Here is a 13,608-nt window from a genome sequence, read left to right as displayed (position 1 = left end):
ACACAGATGGTACATTCTGACACTGATGTAGCTTGACCTTGGAGTTCACCTCTAGTCTCTTTGAAAGTTGTTCTAGGCTCTTTGGTTACCATTCATATTAACTGTCTCTTTTCAATTTGTCATCAATGTTCCTCTTGTGGTCACATCCAGGGAGGGTGGCTACAGTCCAGTGGACTTTTAATTTCTGAATAATATGTTCAACTGTAACGGGAACATCATGCTGCTTTGATATAGTCTTATGGCCTTTACCTTTCACATGGTTGTTGATGATTTTCTTTCTAATGTCCTGGGGCAACTGTCTCCTTAGCTTTCTGTGGTCCATATTCAGTGCGGCACACACCATGATAACAAACAGCACAGTGACTACTTTCCACTCTTTAAATAAGCATACTGACTGATTACAAGTTTGAAGACGCCTGTGATGCTAATTACAGGAGACACCTTAGTTTAACATGTTCCTATGGTCACATTATATTCATTTTGTTCTAGGGGTGCCATCATTTCTTGTTTCATTCACAATTCAAAAATGTCTGATCTTCATTATTTAATTTTCAGTAATTTTTTATTTATTTTTACTTTTGTCAGTTTCAAGTTTTTCACTGACCACTGTGGGTTTTCCTTTCTCTAACAGAAAGGTACCAACAATTTAGTCCATGTGTGTACTCTTTCCCCTTTCATTTTGGGAACTTGAAAATGCCCCTTTTCCACATTGTCTGTAGTGTAGTTTTTACAGCTTAGGCTTCAAGATCTGCTGAGCTTTTTTAATGGAAAAACTAGATAAATAAACTAAATCAAAATTAAGAGAAAAGCTGTCGCTTTCTACCAAAAAGAACTCCAAAGGATATACTGTATAATACATTTTGCAGAGTATTAGAGATGAGATTTTTTCTTTTACATTGAAACCTCTATCAGTACCGGCAAACACTCTGAGCTTTTATTGACAACACTATTGCAAATTTTTGTATAATTTTATGAATAGACAATAGCGTGTATTACAGAATTGGTATGAGCAGTAAACTTGGCTAAAGAAGATAAAAAGCTTGTAATTCATTCTGCTGTATCTATTTGGTACAAGACTTGAATACTACAGCTTCCTAGTAGCTGTGGTATTTATGTTTCCCACCACAATCTGAATTAATTTTTAAAATATTATTTATACTTTGAGCAGATAGACATAACTGTCTTACACATAAAGCCATTGCTATGACACAGCTGCAGATATGACGGAGCTATTGATACCAATGCCATTTTCTGATTAATGCAGTAAACATGTTTATTTCTGCTGTAAACTGTGGCTTTTAAATGCAGGACTTAATGGGATCTCTTGGCTTTTGCAGCCCGTCTCAAATGGTCAGTCAAGGAATGCAGTGTGGCTTCATTTTTTTTTAGCACTCTCAAAAGCTGGAAGAGTTTGTACAAAGTAGGATCTCACTCATCAGGCATCAAGGAAAGTGCCAAAGACATTGTGTATTCAGTATTCTCCTCCTAATTTTTCTCCACCTGTCTCTGTTGAAGGTTGATGCATTCTTTGGAGAAGTTCCTGAAAAATTCTTTGATGTAAAATCCTCAAAAAAAACCCAAACTCATTCTTCATTATTTTCACAGCAAGAAAAGGCTGAAAAACATGTCTTATCTATCTGAACCAAATTTAGATCAGTAAATTCCAAGAGTTTGCAGAGTCAACAAATCCGCAATACAGTTTCTTCTTTGAACAGCAGCACTTTAGTGGGAGAGAGTCAACAGAACCAAATGTTCCCACTCTAGACGTGAAGTGAAGAGGAGGACAAAGCCATGCAGATCATCCTCTGGTTTCTATAGCGGCGAAAACCTCAGCTTGAAATACAGCTCAAACAGATCTGCTGCTCAGCGCATTTTAAGTAGTTGGCTGAATATTTAGCTTAACGCCATTCAAGGAAACCCGACAAAGGAGTGAGTTGTAGCTCTAACTCTGCTTGCCCTCCTCTGCAGCTCCAGTAACTCATCAAAAGACAAAAAAAGCTAAAAGCCCTGAAAAAAAAGAATCTCATTACAAAGACGATTTCCCTCATCTGTGTGGTTCAGTGAGGAAGCAGATTGCATTTCAGTACTTCATTAATAAATGAGTATGTGAACAATGGCAGAGTGATGGCTCCATTGTCTTCAAGCTAAAGTCAAAGGCATTTTAAATGCTGAAGCAGAAGAGTCCTTGTGTTACCTGGGTCTGGTCCTCTTTAAAATCTCTCATGTTTGCATTAATTGAACCACTGGTGGACAGAGGATGTTTGAGGAGCAGGCGCAAAATGCATAAAAAAGGCACATGCTGGGGGCCCCAGCATACAGAAAGTTGCCATATATTGACAGTGGAATTGATAGAAATCCTGCTTAGCATTAAACCTTTGTATTATATCATTAGACCTACTACACCTCTCTGAAGCCGAGGAATTATTAACCATTTATTTTGCAAAGCCATCTTTCCCATGTTCGTCTCTGAGCTGGGTCTTGATCAACTTCAGCTTGGAGAGTGACTGAATGACCATAGCAGCTGTCACCGGGAGTATGCAATTAACAATATAAGGAGCTTTGACAGGGAAGGGAAGGGCACATATTTTGTCCAATGAGAGGGAACCCTTAAGGTTTAACCCTTATCATGTAATGTTGCCTGGAAAAGCATCCAGGTGGGAACTTTAAGTTTGGTCCACTGAAAGACTACACAAGAGGGCACATTGCAGTGCTTTATCCACAAGAAAGGCACACTAGAGGGCACTCAGCCAAGTTTTATCCAATGGAAAAACACCCTAGAGGGCACTTTATCACATAATGCCCGCTGGGAGAGCACCCTGGAGGGCACTCGCCAAGTTTTGCTAACTGTAAGAACAACATTTAGGGCACATTATAACATTTGCCTACTGTTAGGCACCCTAGAGGGTGCTCACTAAGTTTTGCCCATTTGAATGGCACCCTTTAGGATACTTTATCAATTATTGCCTGCTGGAAGGGACACCTTCCAAGTTCTGAGTTCCCACCAAGATTTGCTTACAACTACTGTATGACACCCTAGAGGGCAACCAAGTACTGCCCATCTGAAGAGCCTCCTTAAGGGCATGTTCTTACAGTTTGCAGACCAGAAGGGTACCCTGGAGGGCAATCATCAAGTCTTGCCCTCATGACAGCCACCCTGGAAGACACTTTATCATGTACTGCCCACTTGGAGGGCACTCAAGAAACCACTTTATCGTATATTCCTCTCTGGAGTAGAGTATTTAGTGTCCATTATCACAGTTTGCCAACCAGACGGGCACACTTAAGGGGTAGATTATCAGATTTTGCCTGGAAGGGCACCCTGGAGGGTCACTCTGGAGTGTGTTTTGCCATTGGAAAGTCAACCATGAGAGCACATATCACATATTGTCCAGTTGAAGGGCACCCTTTAGGGCATGTTGTCACAGTTTGCAGACTAAAAGGGTACCCCAGAGGGCAATCACCAAGTTTTGTCTACTTGATGAGCACCTTGGTGTGCATTTCATTGTGTGTTGTATGTTGGCACTTAGGAATTATATCTCATGAACCCTTGGAGGGGCAATCACAAAGTTTTTCCCACTGGAATGATATCAGGGAGGAGTTTATCACCTGCAACCCTACTGGAAGGGCACACTGGAGGGCACATTATTACATTTAACCTGGAAGGGCCCCCTGGAGGGCAATCACAAAGTTTTGCCCACATGCTGGGAACTTTGGAGAGGTACCTAATCATGTATTGCTTACTGTATGGGGATGCTAGAAGAATATTTGAGCAAGTTGGCACAGTTTTCAAACTGGAAGGGCATCCTGGGGGTACATAATCATATATTGCCTGGAAGGGCACCCTGGAGTGTTTTTTTAACTGGGGGGGTCACACTGGGGAGCGCTAAGTTTTGCCCCCTAGAAAATTGGGCACATTATCACATATTGCCCACTGGAAGGGAACCCTGCAGGACACTTTGGCCAAGTTTTGCCCATCTGAAGAACGCCCTTTAGGGAATGTTGTTACAGTTTGCAGATGGGAAAGGCACCCTGGAAGACATTCACCAAGTTTCATCCACTTGATTGGCACCCTGTAGGTATAGTGTGCTGTCCACTGAAGGACACCCTGAAGTGCACCCACCAAGTTTTGGCCATGTAAAGAGCATAAAGGACCTGATGTCAGAGTTTTCTGACTAGAAGTGCACTCTGATGGGCATTTTATCATGTATTACCCAACGGGAAGGAATGATGAAGGAGTTTATCACATGGTACCCTACTGGAACATCCTAGAGAGGAAATTGTCACATTATGCGGGATCACCTTGGAGGGCATCCACTGAAAAGTCACCCATGAGGGCACCCATTGGCCAATTTGAAGAGTACCCTTTAGGGATTGCCGACTCGAAAGGCACCCTGGAGGGCACACACCAAAATTTTCCAAAATGGATTGGCACCGTAGTAGGCATTATATGGAAACTGCACCCTGAAAGGACACTCTGGAGGGCACTCACTAAGTTTTGCCCACTGGAAAGGCAACTTGGTGGGCACATTATCACCTATTGCCTGCAAAAAAGGAACCCTAGATGGTATTTTGTTACAATTTATACCTTTGGGGCATACAAAAGGGCACTTTCACAGCATTTTTCAAACATTAAGGGGCCCCCTCTGAGTCCACCTGTAAATCAAAGTGTACCACTGACTGAGTTTGGTTTCAAAATCTGCCTCTGCTCTGTTCACCTGTTTCCTTTTGTCCTTCATCCTAAAGTCAGAAATAGAACTAATTACAAGGAGCTAGCACTGAAAAGACAGAGCTGTCATCTTGGGGAAAGTGGTGCATGTGTCATGGACAGCATTGAGTCTAAGGGATGGTAAAGGGCATCGCTCCAACCCCTGAATGCACCGAAGCTGGGTAAAACCTGGCAGGTGGAAATTATCTGGAAAAAAGGTTTTAAAAAAGGGGGTGTGATAGTACAAAAAGGTGGAAATAGAGTGAGGGTTTGTTCTGGGTCAAAATACAGGCAAAATGACTAAAAGAGAAAGGAGGGGCTGGAGGATGATCTCTGGAGAAAGCACAGATGGATTTAGAGACATCTGAGAGCCTTGTTGTGGCACAGATTTGCTTTTAAGATATACTATCTTTCCTTAAAAAAAAAAAAAATCAATCTGTTTCTTTTAATCGGGTTCTTAAACCATTACTTTGAAGTTGGGGCTTTTGAGGGAATGTTTAACAGCGGCACCTGCTGAAAATGGATTAAAAAAATGTTGCCTTATTAAAAGCAGCCCCCTGGCCTCCACCAAATTTTCATTCAGCACATGAAATGAGCTTTAGAAGGCATAAAGGGTCTCTCATCAGAAAAGCCTCTTCTTTAACTTTTCATCTGTATTTTTCAGCAGCGACACGCTCTAAATTTAAGTGCCTTTTGGTTTCCATTTATATAGTTTGACAGGTGCTGAGTTCATTTCAGTCCCCACATTTAGAGATCGGTACGAAGCTTTTGGCTTAGTGGGTGACATTTTCCTCATGAGAATGATTCAACTGTTGGCTATCATGCTTAAATACAGTGAGGCTTAAATAAAGCAAGGAATTGGGTTCAGAAGGTGCAAAGGTATCCAAGGATTCTCCTTTTATTTAATGCTACTGAAAGAAACTGTCATTTAAAGTGTGATTGCAGTGCATTTTATCTCTTTGGTTATCTTTTACCTTTGTAGAAAAGAGCCTTCAGTCCTAGAAAACTCTGTGTAAGTTGAAATTAAGTTTGGTGCACTTTGGTGGCCATGGAAGATTTTTAACTGCAGCTGCACTGTTGTAAATCTACAATGCTTCCTCAGACAGACAGTGTGCATTCGATGGCAAGCAGAATGTCTTATAATGTCTTGTCACAGATGAAAAAAAAACAACGTAAGAAGCCAAAGACCATGCTGAGACTGACAAGCTTGGATTTTGTGAAAATACAACTGTGCTTGCATTTACAGCCTGGTTTGCATACTATTTGCATGTGTAATATATATGCATAAGGTGTTAAACTTTACACCTATGTAAATTTACTGTATAAAAAGCTTTACTCTACATACAGCTTGCTCAGTCACTCCCTATTTTTCTCATCTTAGCTACATTCATCTTTAAGTCTCAGCCATTACATCAAAAACTAGTACCATTAAGTTATATTTGTATGAGAAATCAGAGCCCACTGCTGAAGTTACACAGTGTTGGAAGCAGGCAACACTTCCTTGGAAATGGAATAGTGCTGAAAGTTATTGTACTATTAGATCAATTTTGAAACATCAATTTCACAATCTAAAAGTGGTATTTTGCTGTCCTAAAACTATGCAGCATAATGTAAACACCTTTGATGACACAGACCCCGTGGCAGAGGAACTAGATATGAAAAATAACTGTACAGTACACAGTTATTAAGATACAATGTGTTGCACAAATTGCAGAGAATCATACTTCCTATTTTCATATCTTCCTAGGCTTGCCCTAAGCTACTGACCTATTGCTGACCTCACATGGTTTACAGCTGGGTAGGCTTTATCTGCATCCTTTAATCACAGTTCAAACCAACGGCTGATTGTCAAAGACCCCTAAGTTGAAAACATGAGCTACACTGATGTAACCAGGCTGAAGTTGGCTTTAAATGAGTTATCTCACAGTAACACTACGTAGCTGAGTTTGCTGCAAGGTGATGCCAAACACAATGCCTTGCCTTCCCTGACAATCCTGGGGGTGTATCCCAGTTAAGGCTTGTTGCAAATGATTATTTGTCTTGATAATCTCCAAAAGGGTGGTGTCAGCACCATTATATACTACTTCAGATCATGTCTTGGCCTCCAAGGAATTTGAAGGCCTACAAGCTGAGGATATCAATTGTCACCTATACATATCTATGTCCTCTTAACCAGGTGAGATTCTGTAAAATCTCGTGTGTACAAAATCTTCATTTCTGTTGTTTCCCAAGTTTTTCAAATCATTTAAGATTCGAAAGTCTACTGTGTGGCCAGCCTGGGATCATGCCAAAATCTCAAGTCCCCCCAAATCCATATAACCTCTTTTACACATTACAGTCACTTGCATTTTTGTATACTTGTTGTGATATTGTATGCTAGTACAGATTCCCACAACACACCAATGCTTGCCTTGCCAATAGACAAACACTGCTCTAGCCTCACAGGATTTCCTGTATCAGTGTTGCATTTAATTAATCAATCATTCAACAATTCTTTATTAAAACAAGGGCAGAGAGCAACACTGATGTTTTCGCTCTTCTTCCAGTCTGCTCTGGCAGGAGTGTGCAGTCATTATGGGTGGGGTTTGCCGGTGCATCCAGTGGCTGTTGCTGCTGTAGCTATTAGCTCGGATGTAGCTGTAGGAAAGCAGCAGTTTAATAGGAACTGGACCACATTTCTTTTTAAAACAAGAACAAAGAGTCACATGGAAAAGTTGTCTTGGCAGAGAAGATGTTTCTGCACGTCTACGGACCGGCCTTGTCATCAAGTTTATTCACAGAGCAGCTCCGCCATTAACAATCTTTAGCAGCAGTAGCCTGTCAGCTCAGGAGTAATGCATGTGTATGTCATTTTGTCTTGTTGCTCTGATTGTCCCGTCATGAATGTGACAGACAGAACATTCCTCCTATTATCTTCCAAGATTTTTTTGAAAAGTCCCGCCCTTCACAAACATCTATGGGAGCTTTCCCAGATGAAAGTGAAATATATTCATGTAATGTATAAATGAAACAGTCCATCTAGCGTGTCAGGTTAGCACATTGCTTGACCATTTTCCTAATTTAAATTTGTATAAATTTCAGTAAAATGGAAATGAAAGGAAAATGACATTTTTAAATGCTTTTTACTGCATTGTGTATATGCAAAAAAATGTGACTTGCTCATGGCATTGGAGAGGGGGCCAAGTAAAAGGTTACTGACTGGTAAGGCATGGAGCAAAGAGTATGCCATTAAACTTTTGAGCCACTTTTATTTGAGGTGATTTAGTTGGGTAAATATACGTAAGACAGAAAAGCCTATAAACAAGAAAAAATGTTAAGCATTATGCATGTATTTCAAACCAAATAGCCAAAACATGAAACAAGCAAAAGACTAAGACATCCAAGGTTTAGGACTGGTATACTGTCATGTATGATATGTTTATGATAGAAAAAAAATGCTGTTAGACTGGAGCCTGAAAAATATAAAAGAATGTAGCAATTAATTAAATATATACTACCAATAAGACCAGAATATGCACTGATTTGAGTGTACTATATATCACCAATAAGACCAGATTTTGTTTTGAAAATTATACAAATGTAATCTAATGCACTTCAGTAAATCCCCTTGGTTTACTGCTGCAATGTCACCACTGTTTTTTAATGTAATTGTTCCTTTTCATACATCCCCTTTATAACTGCAGTGTATCACTCAACATCACATAGAGTATATGTGGGTAATTCTTGGTGTGGAAAAGCCTGTTAATGATTAAGTGATTCGCTTCAATCCAAAACTGAGACTGCAGAATGACATCGTCAGCAGCCAGCAGCACCAAACTCTTCAAATATGAATCAAACATTTCTTCTTGTCTCCTGATTATAAACACATTGCAGTGGTTGTCTCAGCCCACTCGTTGCACTGAACTCACTGCGACTCTGCTAATGAGATACTTTTCATAATTAGCCTGAGATCTGTTTCCCAATCAGACAGACAGTGAGAGACTAATTAATCACAGCACATTAGCCGGCCAGTGTGTTTACTCACAACTATTTACCTTCTTTTACTGCAGTCACTGATGATGTTTTATCGTCTGCACTTTTCATGTGTAAAACTAAGCTGTTGATTTCTCAGGAGAAAGCTAAGGTCAGAGATAATTTATTTGTATTAGTGTCACGGGAGGGACAGTTTGTAATAATGCAGGGAAGAATGATTGTTTGTTCAGACATGGGATGAGTCAGTCCTGCTGTTTGTCCGGATGGTGATTTAGGTTTAATTATTTCAGAGCATTAGATGAAATTGAAAGATGACTGACTGTTAGTCCTCTCTAACTTTGATGTTTCATATGGTGTGAAACGGATGAAAAAATACATGCAGAGTGAAAAAACATGACATTGTTTTAATAATAATAATAATAATAAAATTTTAATCTAGGGCTGTTTTACTACAAATTCAACCGGACAAAATCTCAAAATCAAGAAATGTAGCTGGGCCAGAGATGTTCGAAGTCAAATAAGTGGCTGGTAATGTCAAATTTCATACCAATACGGATCAAATTGAAGAAAAAAAAGGTACTTTTTATTCATATTCTCCCTTTTGAATTTGGTAACATGACAAAAGCACATCAAAAAGTGCATAAAAACAGAACAACAGAGCTGTCTTTGAACATAACCTTAGGTAGTAGAAATGTTTCTTTTTCACTTGAATAAAAGTAAAATAAAAAGAATTAAAAAAAAAAAAAAGAAATTCTGTAAATAATAATTTTGGTCACATCTCACCCAAGCATATCTTAAAGTACATAAAACTACATTTGCACAGTTGTAGCTACATTTGAAAAGGACATGTTTTATACTTGGTATGTTGGGGCTACTTCTGTCAGCATCGCTAGCCATGCTTCAAAACACAGCAGTGCATTGTAGGTAGACTGTTGCTTGGTTACACGGAGTGTTGTATTCATGGTCTGAGATACCATGGGAATTTATGAAAACTTGTGTCTCTGGCATGACCACAGTCTGGGCCACTCGGGGGTTGGTTCTGGGCTGCATTTAGCCCTCAGGCTGCTTATTGCTTGCTGGCATGATAGCTCAGTGGTTTACATTGCTTACTCTTCTATGGGAGATTGGGGGTTTAAATCCCAGTCAGAGCATGTGTAGGTCTCAATGCCAGTCCCTGTCCCTGATTTAAGTCACTCTGGTTAAAAGAATCTAAATGGCATTGTAAACTGAATAGGCCTGTCTTAATCTATTAGGGGTAGTAGGGGTGGGGTAAACATGCATGGTGTCTACTGTAAACAACCATGCATTGAAAAGACTAAGTGTATGTGCGCCCCCGTCTCACAAATGGTGTGCTTTATCATTCAGAGGAGCGTTGGCACACCTGTATGCATCGTCCTCTTAATAATGTGAACAACAACATTCCCTCTGCATGTGCACATTCAATCACATGGTCATTGCAAAGCACGTTATGAACAATAATACATAAAAATGAGGCAGCAGGTCACAGGTATCCAGCAGTGAATCATGATGACAGCTGGAAGGTAGTCAAAGAAAATAACAGTTCTGACAGAAATCAAGGTGCTTATGGTTGAAAGGACAGTTTGACCACACATGTTGTTTGATGGCTTCAGCAGGGGTGTCACAAATAAAAGGAAAAAAGGGAAACACCATGCTGTCCTCTTGAAATGCAAAAACATCCACCATATAACAGTGTGCTCAACTTCACTGCAGTTTTTCTGTTTACAGGTCTCACACTGATTTATTCAAAGAATGTCAGAATGCCAATGTCAATCAGGGATCACTAAAAAAAGTTTAATCAGTTATTATTTCTGTTTTCACCCTAGAGAATTCAGCCTATATGTGTCATATATATATATATATATATATATATATATATATATATATATATATATATAAATATATATATATATGTATATATAAAACATACTCAACTGAAACAATACAAAAAACCCTAGACTATTACATTGTTTTATGCAACTTTTGACTTTATTACAACATTCAGTCTTTTTGGGTAGGGGTCCATCAGCATGCCATATCCTGACTTGGCAAACTTTTTCCACTCTTCCTCTCAAAAGCATTAAAACATGAGTTAGTGAGGGCATTTACAAAATGCTATTTGCCTCAAAGATTCAAGTCTGAGCTCTGACTGGGCCATCTGAAAACATTTACAGTATCATCTTGTGATGGAGCCCTTCCTTTGTAGATTTGGATGTATGCTCTGGGTTATCCTCATGCTGAAAGATAACATTTCTGTGTATCTTCAGCTTTCAGTTGGAAAGTTTAGTGCCAAAACTGACTGGTATAAAGCTGTTCAGGACTTTCTGTACGTAAACTAAAGGCCCAGTTCCAGCTGAACAAAAACAGCCCTACAGCACAACGCTGCCCCCACCATGCTTCAGCATGAGTACGGTGGTCTTTTGGCAATGCAGTGTTGTTTCTCTGTAAAACACATTTTATGGAATGATGATCAAAAAGTTAAACTTCATCTCTCATCAGAATAAAACACATTTCCCCACATGCTTTTAGGAGACATCATGAACATTTCTGCAAAATTTAAGATATTATTCTTAATACAAACGGGATGTAACACTTTATTTTAGTGGGCCAAAATTATCTTGTCATTTCATGGTAATATGTGGTAATCACATAGAAGTTTATCAAGAATAAGGTGGTAATTATCTTGTAATAAGTTGGCATATAACAAAGTAATAACAAGGGAGTAGGGTAAAATGAAGGAAGTATTTACCTGGTGATAACATACAAATTATCATGTAATTTCCTGTAATATCCTGGTAGTTCTCTGGTAATTAGGGTTGAGGTTAGAGGGTTAGATTAAATTAGCAGCTTACTGCCAGAGAATTGCCACAGTGTTACAAGGGTTACTGGTGTGGGTTAGAGGGCTAGTGTAAACTACCACACAATTGCCCCAGAACTGCCACAATAGTATGAGGGTGATTTGTGAGGGTTAGGGTAAGAGGATTACAGTGAACTACCACCTAATAACCTATTATTAATAATGAAAGAACTGCCACTATATTATGAGGGTGATTGGTGAGGGTTAAGCCTGTTTTATGCTTGATGCAGCTGCGAGGTCGCGAGTTTTCGCTCATCTAACGTGACGTCAAATATGAAGACACGCCCCTGCACAGGGGGCCCATGCGACCAATTTTCATCTGGCCATGCACATCCCTGAAATTTTAACAGATGCAGACTCGGCAGACGTCAAAATGGCAGATTTTGAGGAGCTTTTGGTGACAGAAGTCAGAAAATATAAACACCTGTATGATTCTTCTTTGAGAGATCACAGAGACTGCCATGTACTTCATCATCTACCTCTCACATTGGCCGTACAAGAATACTGTACTCCCCCTTGTCCTTCCTCTCTTGATTGTCTGGCCGTATGGACCATCTCCTCTCTCTTTTATACTGTAACAACAGTAAACACAGCACCTCCTAAATAACAAATCTTCCTCTATGACTTGCATTTTACACGCTACAGACGTGATTCTTGAAGACACTGCCCCCTAGCTTTTGGGAGAATATCAGTTGGCGGCAAAGAGGAAGCCGGCGCTAGGTATAAATGCACCAGACGTTTCCGCATCATGAGTCCGCATCAGATTTTGTCCGTGCGGAAAGCATAACCAAGCCTTAAGGGGGTCAGGATGAATAACCACCTAATAAGGGGTTAGAGTAAACTACCACCTAATTGCCACAGAACTGCCACAATATTATGAGAGATATATTGGTTAGGGTAAGAGTTAAAAAGTAAGGGTAAACTACCAGCTGATTTCAACAGAACTGCCACAATATCACAAGGAATTACTTGATAATTTATACATTATCATTCGGTAAATACAACATTAGCATTACCAAGGTATCACTTGGTAAAATGCCCACTAATTACTAATTAAATACACCTTATTCTTGAGAAATTACTAGATTGCTACTCCTACTACTATAAAATTGCAAGCAAATAGAGCCCACTTAAATATAAGTTCTACTCAAAAGGACTCTTACTTGCCAACTAACCTAAAGTATTAAGAATGCAAGAAAAAAAGAAGCCTGATGGGAGCAGTATCTTGCTTTGTTTTGTTTTGTTTTTTTGTTTTTTCTAAGATAATATTGAGCAGTCAGCATGATGCTGACCCAAAGCATAAATTCAAATCTAAAAACTTTTTCAGAAGATAAATGTTTGGGATGGCCCAGCCACAGTCCAGACAGGAATCCTGCTAAAATCTGTGGGGCGACCCCAGACTGATCAGGAAACATCTTGATAAGTTAACCGCTTTTAACACTTCTGAAAAGAGGATTGACTAGGCTGTGACTTCTGCACAAAAAGTCTGAATGCTGAATACATTCTTTTGTAAGACATACAGTAAATCATAAATTTATAAGAACAAATCTGGAAACTACAGACTTTCAAAAAAATGTGATCGCAATGTCTTCAGATTTGACTTTAACAAATATGAAGGCTAAAACACCTACAATGTGTCCAGAGCATCATATTTTCTTTGCTAGGATCACTTGATTAGCATCAATATTTATGACTTAAGAGGCTGAACAGGCCAGTAGAAACTGTGCATGTTGGATCAGAAAACTGAAGTGTCCAACCTGCCAGTGCTGTTCACTGAGCATTGCACTGTGTGTGTGTACTCGGGTATGTGCAGAGATATCAGCTCAGGGTTGAAGCAAAAGCTGCATGCCTGTGCTCAAGTGAGAGGAAGGATTGACGTGTGAATAGAAAGACACAACTAAAAGACAATGGGAGAGTGTCCATGTCTGTATACTGGCAGAAGAAAACCAGCAGTGACTGACAACCAGTTAACCTGTGTCAAACTACTGCACTCATCCCAGCTCCTGTCCATTAACCCTGCTACCCCGGCTCTCCAGGAGCATGCTCAGAACAGCGG

General features: G+C 39.7%; 1 protein-coding gene across 1 annotated transcript in view; it reads right to left on the bottom strand.

The window, feature by feature from the left end:
• Positions 1 to 13,608, bottom strand: part of LOC121522310 (calsyntenin-2-like) — a 347,129-nt gene that overhangs the window by 317,948 nt on the left and 15,573 nt on the right. The gene's annotated exons all lie outside the window — the stretch shown is intronic.

The sequence above is a fragment of the Cheilinus undulatus genome, linkage group 2, assembly GCF_018320785.1.
Source record: "Cheilinus undulatus linkage group 2, ASM1832078v1, whole genome shotgun sequence".
NCBI classification, from domain to species: domain Eukaryota; kingdom Metazoa; phylum Chordata; class Actinopteri; order Labriformes; family Labridae; genus Cheilinus; species Cheilinus undulatus.
Note: the sequence above shows the minus strand (reverse complement) of the source record. Positions and strands in the feature narration are given on the sequence as shown.